This window comes from Ambystoma mexicanum, chromosome 2q, assembly GCF_040938575.1.
Source record: "Ambystoma mexicanum isolate Mex_15411 chromosome 2q, UKY_AmexF1_1, whole genome shotgun sequence".
In the NCBI taxonomy this organism is placed as follows: Eukaryota; Metazoa; Chordata; class Amphibia; order Caudata; family Ambystomatidae; genus Ambystoma; species Ambystoma mexicanum.
Window position 1 is genome coordinate 21,434,505 of NC_090924.1, and position 14,491 is coordinate 21,448,995.

The following is a 14,491-nucleotide window of genomic DNA, read 5'->3' on the forward strand; positions in this document are numbered from 1 at the left end:
CGTTTTTCAAATGTGCACTTGGATTTTTTTTTCTTCTCTCTTTGTTCCCTGTGTTTGCAGAAAGCAGAATCTGCATGCCAGGAAATGATTTTAGCTACAGTTTCTTACTGTACAAATGAGCTATTGTGGAAGGAAGGCTGATACGGTCTTTTTAATTTGATTGGTGCAAAGTATCTGCAGTGGCTCCACGTAAGCAATGTGGGACGGTGCAGAGTTTTGCTGGAAAAGTCTGACAGAAAAAAGTTAAGATTGCTTTTGGCTGAGCTGCTGAGACGGACCATTTGAGACTGGGCTGTGAGGCAGGCATGCCCAGTCTGATTTAGCACTTGCTTGAGAACTGCAGATAACTGCATGTTCTCGCTGTGCACTCCAAACCTTCGAGATTACAAAGGCAAACCTGGGCCCATTATTCGGAGGCGAGCGAGGAAAGGTTGCGTGTGGGAGAACTACAGATAGCTGGTAAATATCCAAGTGAATTGAGGTTATTGTGTGCTGTACGAATGACCTTCTATAAATATCAGGCAGGGAGAGTAGCCAAAGGGAATCCCCTGTGTTTAATTGACAAAGTGAATTGTGTTATGTCGCTATTTTTTTCTCTTCTTCTTGTTACAGGTAATGCAAAGTGAATGTCATTTTGTTGCTGTATATTTTTCTCTTCTGTTTGTTACAGATAATGCGGTAATACAAAAAGGTAAGATGTTATTTTGAAATGCAACTGTGTATAATACAAATGATATATACACACATTGTGTAGAGTGTTTTTGTTTTTGTATATACTTGGTGCATTTGGAAGAATGCTGTAGGAAATGGGGAAGATTCTTAAGTAATACATGTGTCATGTTTCCCTGCAGATGGAATAATAGAATTAGCAGTGATAAATAGAGGTATGTGTGTGTTCATCCAGTGCATGGTGTCTGGATGAAATCTTATACAATAGACATTGCTGGGGTTCCATGAACCAGCAAGGAGGCCTATGGAAGCATAGTTCCCTGATGTATATAAATCAGTGATAATATCACAGGTTATTGAGAATGCTATATGTGAAATTGTGGTGTTCCTGAATGTAGGTCCAAGGCTTCTATAGATCACAAGAACATTATAAGAATAAGGAGGGTTTTGTGTATGTTGGGGGCACAAATAAAACAGAAAAATCATGCTCACCACTAAACTACCGACACTAGTGTATACTAATAAATTATGTAATGTAATAAGGTATGGTCACTGAAAGAAAATAAGGCCAAACCCAATCTAAATGCAAGGGGTAGTCATCACCGAATTACCAAATTATTTTTGGTAAGAAGATACCGCCAGACCCCAGATCTACACAAAATATCCTACACGACAGAACCTATTTTGGAGAATGGGGGGGTTGTTGCAACTTCCCAAACAGATATTTCATCTCTACCCCCTATTGGTAACAATTCTCTTCTCAACATGTGCTATAGCCTTCATACAGAATCCTTGGGCTATCCAGTACTTAGTTCTACTATCCAAGTTGTGGACCTTTCTGCAAATATGATTGAGTTTGATGTGTCAAAATCACCTAATTTAGTGAAAGTAGAAGAAAGTATGTATGCCTCCTCTTATGCAAGTGAGAACACTTTTAGTTCAACATCAACTGAATCTGAGATTATGGAACCAGAACTTCTTACTATCGTTAAAGCTTTATTTTCACTTTACACTAATATTCATCAATAGCAACAATGTATTAAAGATGGGACCTACTGCTACCTCTAATGGTACATGTAAGCATGGCAGAAGGAGGTAGAATTGGAGCAAACAAGGAAACCAAGGTTTAATACATAAATAAAAAGAAAAGGATAGAAGGAAAAACAAGGAATCGCTTGCTATTAGCTATACTTCTGACATTATTTGCGGCACATTGTCTAATAGTTTTGAATTATTGGCAGCAATAATTGGCAGCAAAATCACCAGAAGTTAATGTAAAAAGTGCTGCATCTAAATTTCAGACTGGATCTTTAGGCCCTTCAGCCTTAGAAATCCTAGCCTTCAGCTCTTCCATGCCTCTTCCATGCAATGTTTTTAATCCTCCAAAGACACAGGCATGTGACACCTTAAACATTGTAGTTGGTAAAGTACTGCTTGAGCTTAATGATAGAGGCTCATCCTCTCATACTCTAGTCGAAGGAATGTGCACCCCTAAGCATGAAGGAAAAGCCGTGATGCCATCGCAAGCTTTGTGCCATAATGTAGAAAATTGTGGTACTATTTGCAACATTACATTCCCTTTTCTGAATCGTAGCACTGTATTACAACACTTTAATTGTCTGCCGGAGTTATGCTCTATAACAGTGGTCATTGGTACATTTCATATCTTCCATACTTGCTGATCTACTAATGTCTTTTACACAATAATTTCACAAAATGGTTTATGAAATAATATTATTTCCTGATAAGAATGTGTCTAACGCTACTACTGCTATGAGGAGACAGGACACGCTTGTGAGCCCTAAAATATCTACTGATGAAGTAAAATCTATTGTTCAAAAGGTTGTACAAGCCTTGGGACGCCCATTGTTAAATAGAAGCACCATGAAGCTATTCTGAAAAGGATTTGGATAGTGTGGCTTGACCTCTTACTAATTTTGAGAAAATGTTTACAATTATTTTGTTGAACACCACAGGTTTTAATTCTTTCATTACAAAGCCAAAGGACTGGATGTCAGTCGCTTTGCTGTACAAGAAACGTGCCTTACACAGCCTCCTGAGGTTTATGGGCTTTGCGTAGTACAGGGATTTGAAAGGTAGACATCCACTGGGGGTCTTATTATTGGAGCCAGGAATAATTTGTACTTAACTGTTCTTACCCCGTTTGGTTATTGACTTTGTTTTAGTGGCTGTCTTATCTACATGTAATGAATGTCCCTTCTGTTCTATTTTAATAGTTAATGTCTTTGACCCCCCAGGTGGGTTACATACTCATAGTATTTCTGATTGTGTTGAATCGATTCCTATCGAATGGTTATACAAATATCCTCACCTCCATTATATAATCCTTCGATCTTCTACACATAGATGTTAGCAAATGTATTGCTCTTGATGCTGGCTTTTTGTTTGCTTAATAATGATTCTGAGATGTCTTACTATACCTGGACAAATGGTAGCTCTTCTCTTGGATCTACTATTTCTTACTATATAATACTCTTTTCAAATATGTGGTTGATTTTAAGATGCTCCCTAAAGATCTTAGTGCCCATGTTATTTTTTAAAAAATACTTTTAAATTGCAACTTTCTACCCAAACAAATTGCATACCGGGTACCTTTAGTTCTAGTTTATGTGGAAACAGAGTTGTATGGATTGAGAAAAAATATTGATAAATGTAACCTTATAATGGTTAGGAAACTGGAATTCAATTCAGTTAAGAGCATTTTCAAATTTTGCTGATTTTTATGATGAGATTGAAAAGTCATATAATACTCTATCTAATTCGCAAAAACGTATTCCTTGCTTCAATCAGAAGCATGCTCCTATTTATGATGCATTGATAGCGACTAAGAAAAAGGAACTTAAAACGATTTTAAGTATCATTAAAAAGCAATCATCTACTCTAGTGGAGGCTGACATTTTAAGTGCAAATTTAATAACACATTACAAAAATTGACTAAAATTGACAGTGCAATGGCAGATTATTTGTAATGCTTTGCATTCACAGGACAATCAAACATGTTGGGCTTTTTAGAAGCTTGCCTTAATTTTACGATCGAGGATACAGTCAGTCGTATTGTGCCCCTGGTCCTGATGGAACAGGTATCCAATATTGTTATCAAGAAAGCTTCCTATTTTTGAGCTGAGGAGATATACAGAATTATTTCACACGTCATGGACACTGGCAGGGTTCCTGACAATTGGAAGAAATCAATCCATATTCCAATTTCCAAGAAAGGCTCACATGACATTCAATATAATTATAATCTCCTAGCAATAGTTGACACATTTTCAAAAATCTTTTCTTATTTAATATTTGGAAAAATCAACCTTTTGGATCGATTTCCAGAACCTGATTAAGATTCAACAAACAGGTTTTCGCAAACAGGTTAGCACAATGACTAATCTCTTATTTCATTTAACTCAATCTACTTTGAATCCGAAAGGTCTAAGACTTCACATTTGTTTTATTGATTATGCAGGAGCTTTCAATATGGTAAGTCATAACACATTATGTCAAAAGCTTGAAGATTGGGATTTGGATCTGCCAATTTGAAATCTGATTAAGACCTTATATTCTGATTCTCCATTGCGATTAAGACATAATCGAGAAGGTTTGTTGTCTACTCCAATTTATACAAATAATGACCTCAAAGAGGGGTGTGTCTTTTATGTCTCCAATCTAAATGCCACACTTCAAAAATGTAATAATTTTCCTCCCACGCATCTGACAACAACCCATCCCCTCTTATGCTGATGACATTGTCATCATGGAACCAACTCCGATTGTCTTTGAACACAGTTTACATGCCTTGCACAAATACTGTTTAAAGAAAAAATTATGAATTATTTGAAAAACTAAGATTATGGTTATCAAGCCTAATTGGTAAAAGATTTCGAATTTGATGTGGAATATTGATGAAAACTCCCTTAGAGGTTGTCAATAAAACTTTTTTTTTCCCATAGACTGAATGGGAAAAAAATTTTGCGCACGGCTGCAGCCCGAACCGCTGGACGGATTTACACCAAATTTGCGGCAGGAGCGACGGCCTGGTCCCGAAAGCGTGCTTTTGCAAATTTGGTGTAAATCCGTCCAGTAGTTTTTTTTAAAAATGACCAAAATGTAAGGCAAAAAAATGAGTGATATCTGTGTTCGCTTCGCGGACGGACTTCCCTGTTCGCTCCGCGGACAGCACCCCGATTGGCCCATGACCTTGCGTCATGTCCGCGGACATGTGACATGTTCGCTGATTGGACGGCGAGGGGCGTGGAGCGCGTCAGATTTTCTGTGGCGCCCGCCATCTTGTATTCGCCGTCGACCGCGTACAGCGCAGTGAAACGTGGATAAAAAATTTTATTTAGTGCCCTGTGTTGGTGTGTAAGAGTGTTTGGGGAGGGTGGGTGAGTATGAGATAGGTTCAATGTTTTGTTTTTTTATGTGCTAGATGTTTTTGTTGCGTTCGATTTGTCCGCGGAGAACACGGATGTTCTGACATTTTGTAAATAAACTAAATGGTGGGGTGTTTAGAGGACGGAGTATGTGTCATTTCTGTTCGCAAGGAAGGTACAAATGAGCTATGAACACTCGCGGTGTACTTAATTGTTCGTAAATACACAAACTGGGGGTGTCCTCAGGACGCTGTCCGTATTGTAATTTCTCTAGTTGAATGTGTTCTAAGAACACTCGCGGTGTCCCGAAATGGTTGCAATTACACAAAATGGGGGTGTTCTGAGAACGTTGTTTGTATTGTTCGTTGTCAGGGTGAAAGTGTTTCAAGACCACTCCTTTTGTCCGCTAATAATACAATTTCCTATGGGCGTCAACCGACTTTCTGTCCACTAAAGAAACAATAAATCCGGCTGGTGTGCGCCGACATTATGTGATAATCCTATGACTAGCGCTATTGACCTGGCTGACTTGCTTTTGCGACACTAAATCATATCTCCCGCCCCTAAGCCTGATATTATCAAAGCATTCATATTCCCCCCTCTCTCCGTGACGTTACAGTGTGCGTCATCAAACGCGCCCAGTCCTCTCCAGTCCTAAGTGACTTTACATAGAACCCAGAAGACAACACATATTATGTCACAACACAGCGCGCCACAATTCGGAATATGAAACAGTGATTTAAAAGCAAACAGCAAGATTGTACATTTTGTAAAGTACATTTATTTGACATCAAATGTTTAGAGAATATTCAGCAATTTGCATTTGTCTTTGTTGTCGATCCGCAAAAGTTCATGTTGAGGCACGCAATGTTCCTTTGCGGTACAGAGGGTGTTAGATCAGCTTACAACTCAGTGCGCCACAATTCGGAATATGAAACTGTGGTTTAAAAGTAAACAGCAGGATTGTACATTTGGTAAAGTACATTTATTTCACATGAAATGTTTAGTGAATATTCAGCGATTTGCTATTGTCTCTGCTGTCGATCAGCAAAAGTTTATTTGGAGCCACGCGTTGTTCCTTTGCGGTAGATAGGCTGTTGGTTTATGATAAAAGCAGTAAATGGTCGCTCTGATAATTGGAAGGTTGCTCCAAAAACGAGCCATTAGACCACCCTATTGGTTGGTATGTTGTTTGTAGCCGCTAGTACTGCGTAAGGGCATATTGGTCCTTGGCGATTGTCCCATAAAATGGTGAGGGTCATGAAGTTGCATATTTGGACCTGCACCTGGCAGTTGAAGACCCCATCCGCTGGAGTCTGTAAATCGTGACATAGGCAAAATGGGGCCACATATCTGTTTTAAAAAACATAAATTAGTCTCACCAGCCGATCTTCATTAAAAATCATCATTTTATTTATTAGGGCGTGAAACTATTTGCTATCGAAGATAGTGCAACGGAGTATGTTAATAATAAAATAATAATATTTTCCCATTCATATAGCGCTAAGAACCGTGAGGTATCTAAGCAGTGCTTATTATTAACCAGGGTGTGTAGTGCTCATTTATCGACCACGGAAGGATGAAAGGCTGAGTTTGGCCTTGCCGGGATTCGAACTTGCGTTACCAAGCTGTGCACAGATGTCAAAGCGAGCGTTGTACTCGCTGTGCTGTTTGACAGGCTACAGTGAAGTGGCACAGCGAGTAGAGCGCTTGACCGCCTATAGACCGGTTACATTATTTGTATTAACCCACCCTGTGTTGTCTGTCTTTTTCAGAGCCCTCTAAACAACAGGGGATCAATTCTGCGGTGATAGTGCGCAGTAGAAAACATTATGCCACTTTCAACGAACAAGTTCAACTTGAGCGGTCTTTAATGCTACGCTATTGTAATTATATTTGATATAAAATAATCTAAAGGGTTACTTACAGTATAATTGCAATTTCCATTGTCTACGAGCGGTGCAGTCCCAAAATTCGACTCTGCGTGTGCCAACGATCTTTCGCATAGTGATATAATATATAAAAGTGGTTTTGTTTCATAAATTTCATCATTATCTTCTCTTACATTTTAGTAACACTTCTTCAAGAGAAGTCTTTCATCACAATCTCTGTCTGTCAAGGTCAAAACACAATACAACCTTATAGTCCACTTCGTGAGCCTCTCTGGGGCCCGAGAAAAAAATGGAAGCAGCTGACCTTCACTGTGAACGAGCATAAATTCTTACTTTGTAACATTCTGTGTAAAGCCATATGTAGAAGTTGGTTTTTGCACGCCATGTTTTTATATTTTTTGCGTGATATTAAAAAAAGTTTGTTTAAAGGACGTTATGGTTTTAAGTACAGCTGAAAGACCCCTGAAAATTGCAAGTTATGGTAAGCTATGAAAAATAACTTGCGCCACCACCGTGCACTGCTAAAACTAACACCCAGGACATCAAAGATGACATCACAAATGTCATTGATGAAATCACTGATGACAGCGCATATGTATGTAATTTTCATGGAATTTGTGTACTAGGGATTTTTATTATAATGTTGCGAAAAAAGTGTCAAGGATATTGCAATAAATATCATACCGTTATTAGTGCTTTGAACGATGCATTGATATAAATAGCATTGTATTATGGGTTCTTATCTAGTATACTGAGCTACTAGTGGAGAAACATAGCATTGTGTGCAGAGTACAAGATGAAAGTATAATATTTGTAATGCTAATATGTTGAATAATGAAATGATAATTGTCCTGAAATGTTTGAAAATTCACAAAATGGGGGTGTTCTGAGGACGTTATTCGTATTGTGTGATTGCTTAGTTGTATGCAATGAGGGAATGGCACAGAGAGTAAAGTGGAAGCCGTCCGCGGACACCGCGGCTGTTCGTGGACAGGGCATGCTACATCCGGGTTTTTCCAGGAAATCCAACATGGAAAGAAGACTGTACGGATCAGCCAATCAGGTGTCGAGGTTGTGGATTTGTGTTGAAAGAGACTGTGTGTGGTGAAGATGGCAGAAGTGGAGAAAGTCAGGGTGTTGGTGCTTGGAGATATGTTTGTGCATGGTTTACAGCAGTACGCTGAATGCAGGCATGTTGCAAAGAACTTTGATGTGAAAGGAGTGGAGGTGGTGTGGAGCACTGTGCCTGATTGCAATGTACAGGGAATTGTACAAGTTTGTAAGGATATGGCCACGATGAACAGTCCGCATGTGGTAGTTTTGCACTATGGTGCTTTCCATTTGGGCAACGTCAGTGCCCCTACTTTGTTGGCTGATTTGGAATGCTTGGTTCAAGCCGTAATGAAGATCCTTCCAAATGCGAAAGTAATTTTTTCTGGATTACTACCTAGGGCAATATGGGACAATAGTTCAGTTTGTTGTCCTCAGCAAAACATTGCTAGGTGTGTCATCAACCGAGGCATGTGTGCCTTCATGCTTAGAGCTGGTATGTTCTTCTGTAACAATGAGAATATTGATGCCAGTAATGCTGTTAATTTTAAAGAAGATGGCATCTCTTTATCTTTTACGGGAAATGCCTTTCTATTTTGGAATCTAAGGGTTGCTTTGGAGAAGGTTATGTGAAGATTTTAGGAGTAAAGAAAAAAAAACAAGAAAAAAAATACAAAATAACAGGTGTCTGTCAAGCATCTGTAAAACAAACAAAAAAAACGGCTCTTTTCAGAGCCAACTTCAAAGGAGAAATGGGCACACTATTTAAATTTACATTCACCACGCTCCGATTTTCGATATGTCCGCGGACATGGCGGTAGTCCGCATGACATGAAAATCACTACGAGGGGGTTAATATGTTCTATGTTACATGTATATGAAGTCAGGGATATTATGGTTAAGTTGTGCTACTAAAAACCTATGAAATTCAGTGAAAAAACTTTGTTAAAGGGACGTTATGGTTAATTTGCGCTACTAAAAACCTATGAAATTCAGTAAAAAAAACTTTGTTAAAGGGAGTTATGGTTAAGTTGCGCTACTAAAAACCTATGAAATTCAGTGAAAAAACTTTGTTAAAGGGACGTTATGGTTCAAAGTAAAACCGAAAACCCCCTGAAATTCGGCAGTCATGGTAAGATAAGCAACCATAACTCGCACCGCCACCGTGCACTGCTAACACTAACACCCAGGACATCAAAGATGATATCACAAATTTCATTGATGACATCACTGATGACATCACATGTGCATTTACCTTTCATGAAAAGTCTGTACAAGGGATTCTTAGTGTAATGTTAATAAAAAAGTGTCAACGATTATTGGAATAAATATCAAGTGCTAATCAGTGCATTAAGCTATGCATTAATATAAATAGCATTCTATTATTAACTTCAATCCAGTATACTAAGGTACTCATGTAGAAACATAGGCATTCTGTGCAGCATACATGATGGAGGTGCAATATTCATAAGCTTGCCATGTTGAATATTGAAATGATAACTGTTTTCATATTAGAGTTTTGCGTACAGTGAAACTTGTGATAAGTAGGTAATAAAACCCACTTACTACATAATTGCATTATTATACACAAATCACAAAGAGACAACACCACATACAAATATGAATATATACAAGGGAATTGAAGTAGGAAAAAGAAACAGCAATAGTAGCAGAAAGTGTTCATAACCTAACTGATTACCTTTATGGAGAGAAATGATTGCTCTGTATCAAAGCTGTTACTTACCCTATCTATATATATCACATGATGTGTCTGGACCCTAAGGAAAATAGTGTGAGTGCAACATATAAAAATATGAGCATATACAGGGAAAGTACAGTAATAAAAAAACATCAAAAGTATCAGAAAGTGCTGATAAATCTACTGATAATTTTAATGCACAAAAAGGATTGCTGTCTTTCAAGGTTGTGACTTCTCCTATGTATATGTTTCATATGATATGACTGGACCATAAGGGAATTATTCTAAGAACATACTTGAAGGATAAGTCTACGAATATAGTATTTTACAATTTTTAGTTCCTGACTGTTACTGAAGAAAATCATGTGGCCTAGATATGTCAGGAAAGGAAAAAAAGGGAGAGCCAGCCACGTGATGTCATCAGTGATGTCATCAATGGCATTTGTGATGTCATCTTTGATGTCCTGGGTGTTAGTGTTAGCAGTGCACGGTGGCCACGCGAGTTATGGTTGCTTATTTTACCATAACTGCCGAATTTCAGTGGTTTTCGGTTTTACTTTGAACCATAACGTCCCTTTAACAACATTTTTTCACTGAATTTCATAGGTTTTTAGTAGTGCAACTTAACCATAACGTCCCTTTAACAAAGTTTTTTTTACTGAATATATATATATATAAATATATGTATATATATATAGACAACTTCTAAAGGAGTTTTTATATATACATATATATATATATATATTATATATACACACACACACACACATATCAAGCTGTCCATATTTATGCTTTCTTGAAGATTTCCTCTCTTTAAAATGACATTGGCACTACAGTCCTACAAAAATGTAGAGCTATTCAAAAAGTTTGATCTAAAACTGGGGATTACTTGATGGAGGGTTTACTGAAGATGTATAGATCCAGTATTGTCCCTAGTGCCTTATAAGGGTTAAAAACTTTCTTGGAAAAAGAGATCCAGTGGCTTAGGGGTTTGGTAGATAAACTCTGGTGCTCGGCTTTGGGGATATCTTGATCCACTACTATTAGTATTGAGGCCATATGCTGCAAACTGGGTTTAGCTTCTCCAACTACATGCTGGAGAATTGCCTGGTGCTCACTTTTCCTAAAACTGTTGGCTGAAAAGAATAATCAAAAAAATATCATTATGGAGATGTTGTTTGGGAATTACCCATTGCCAATTTTTTGAGATTTTCTGGCAGAAATAAAAATCTTTTGTGAACTTGGGTTTTATGCTTACTGAGCTTAAGAAGAAGACCATCACTTTGGATAGGATGAATTACATACAGAAATTGGCAGAGAAATCCAAAAAAGCAACCTTCAGGAATATACCCTACAGAGTTTTCCCATGGGTAGTATTGCAGCTACATTTGCATGATTAGAAATTCTAAAGTTAGACACTTTATTAAGAGACTTCGACTTAATCAATTGCCTTGGTGCATGGTGTAAAATACTGTATGAACAGAGAAAGTGTTGCCTTTGCTTGTTCTTTGAAGGTAGACATTTCTCCACACTTAGTAACATCTTTCTCTATTTTAAAAAATATGTATAGGAAATTATATGGTAAAATTGTAAGCAATATTTTGAGTATTCAAACTGATCAATTCTGGGCTTTTTTGGAGGATATGATATGATATTTTATTTATATTGCGCTCATACACAAGTGTTTCAGAGTACAACCAGACAAAGGGAGGGGAAACAGGGAGAACAAAAACAACAATCTTACTAGGCCCAGTGACATTAAGAGCAATCGAGTGCATGGGAGAAGGAAAAGGGCAAAAGTGCATGGAAAGGGGGAGAGGTGGAAAGTCCGGAACAGAGGAGAAACAGAAAAAAATGATAAATAAGTAGAATAAATAAATAAAGGCGATAAACAATGGTAGGGCAGCCAGCAAAGTGGCTAGTGCTATGTTAAGCAGATGGGGTATATCTGATAAGTGCAGAGGATAAGTGGGTAGGGGACCTAGATATGTCTGGGTACAGATACAGACCCCATTGCAAGGGGTGGCCCGGAGTCAGTGCAGGAGGGTGGCAGGGGAGAGGTACCTGGGCAAGAAGGACAGAGGGTTGCCAGGTGCACGATGCCGAGAGAGAAAACAGATCAGCGGAGAAGAAGAGGGGCAAAGGCAGAAGCGAAGAGGAAGGTCTTGAGGTACTTCCGGAACCAGAGATGGTTCTCCTCAAGTTTCATGGTGGCATGGAGGCTTTTCCAAAGAGAAGCCCCAGCCGAAGATAGAGATCTATCCCCAGCTCGTTCCTTTGATAAACAACTGACCCTGAGGGAGTTAGAAGTAGAGGAGGTATTTATGGAGGGATAGTTGAAGGTTTTTTGGACCCAGGCCCCAGAAAGCCTTGTGGATAATGCAGAGGGTTCTAAATTTGATCCTTGCATCCATGGGGAGCCAATGAAGGGATTTCAGAGCTGGAGAGATACGGCCAAGGACAAGTCTTGCAGTCCTGTTCTTGATTAGTTGTAATGGGCAGAGGCAGGTACATTTAGAAAGAGGCTCTTACAGTAGTTTAACCTAGAGAGAACCAGAGCTTGGGAGACAGTAAGCTTTTGAGGGAAGGAGAGGAAAGGCAAAGCACCTCTGAGGAGAATGTATCAATTAAGTCTTTTGCAGAATTTTATATGTGGCCTGTACTGGAAGAAATATTTATTCTAAAGTGTTTATAATTAGTATTGTTCATTAGGTTTGAATAACTATTGCATTATATATGTATTTGATATGCTTTTTGTTACTGTATATGGTGTAAAACATCTTCGTTGTAACCAAATCAACACAAACTTATCTCGGTTGGAGTACTAGTAAAATTATGCAAAGACCTGAGAGAACAGCAAAGGTACATAGGCATGACTGCAGTAATTACATACAGATTTATACTCTGAAGGTTCCTTTTACTGTTTCTAACTTTTAAGATCTGGATGTTTGTCATTGACATAGAATACAGAGTTGTCAATGTCCAATGAAGTGAAGTACCGTATTATAAGGCCACCTTTTGACCTATCCTGTGGTGGTGACATTGCTTTTATACTTTAAAAGCCATGCATGAAGAATGAAACTAGGTCCCTTGTTTTTTGGCAACAATATAAAATCAATATAATATGGAAACACCACTCTGGATCACTCAACGTAGTAGCAGAATTGGCAATCTTCTAAGAAACAATTCTCAAGTGGCTATGGACACAGGTCCCCATGCCCAGGGAGCATCTGTCCAATGATGGATGCTTCCTAATGCCCTCATAAAACGTGTGTATGCAATTCACCAAAGTCAGCTGACTATTTGCTTCAACCAAACTCATGTGATTTATGACCTTTGTTTCTGGGTGCATAATAGCATGCAAAGTATTGAGGGTAGTCGTCCATTCGGGTTCCCACAAACTGCCAATTAAGCTCCACAAAAATGTATCCAAATTTCCTGTGCTTCTGTTTGGTTGCCACTGCATAAGAAACTTATAGATAAGCACATATACACTATTGCAGACATTGACCCTCATTACGACCCTGGCGGAAAGTGACTGACCGGACCGCCACAGCGTAAATAGCGTTTCCGCCATTGCACGACGGAGCAAAGTGCGGCTAATTCCGACCCATCGGGCACGAGCACTACTCCATGGCGGAAGTGCAATGTCCGCGATGGCGGAAATGTCCCCAAAACGCCCCCCACCGCCGTCGTACGGCGCCCTAGGTGCAATTCCGCCACCCATCTTAGCGGTCACCATAATGAGCGGCAATCGGAAAGTACGGTGACCGTAAATATACGGAAACGGAAGTAAAAACATGGTCCCGGAACGGGAAACAGCACGCCGTACACCTATAAAATCAGAATTCCCACACAACCATTAAAAATACTACCCTGAGACACATCACAACCCGTCATCCACCCTAGTGAAAACAATAACAATGGGAAAAGTAGCAAAAAAAGCGTGCGACCGCAAGCGGCAGGTCCACTTCTCCCGTGAGGAACTCACCGTGCTCACAGAGACCCTCCAGGTGAATGCTGCCGTCGTCTTCTCGACGCAAATGACCAGGACGGCACTTGCGAACAAGAAGGCCATATGGGCCCTGGTGGCACAGCGGGTAAGTGCGGTGGGGACCGCACCCCGCAACCCACAGCAATGCAGAAAGCGATGGGACGACCTGCGGATACGCGTCCGGAGCATACTTTCTGCCAACCGAAACATTGCCACAGCCACCGGGGAAGGATCGGAATCACCCATCAAGTTGACCCCCTGGGAAGAAATCTGTGCCTCCACCATTGGAATTGAGAGTATAGAGGGAGTCGGAGGGATGGAGAAAGGAGTGCAGACATCCGAAGAATCAGGTAGGTGGGCCAAATAAAACAATGCTAAAACCACAATGTCCAATCATGTGAAGTACCATGTGTCCACATAGTGCAACAGTAACACATGTCCATGAGAACGTCCACATACATTGGCCTGATAGCGCACTTTAAAACGCACAATAAATACATAAATAATTAAAAACCCTAAAAACACCCTCTACACGTGCAGCATGCACACCCTAACTGCAGGCTGCAAAACAACTGCATCCTCAATCCACACAAAAATGAAACCACCTCCAAGGCCCCGACCCAAATCACCCTCAGGTACCACCCCAATGCATGTGATACATTGCCATTCCAATTTCAACAGACCCATTAATAACGCTCGCCCTCCTTTACTCCACCACAGGGTCCGATTCAAACGACGAGCTCCAGGACACCCCTACCAGCACACCTGCAAAGAGGGCCAAGACCAACGGCCAAAGACC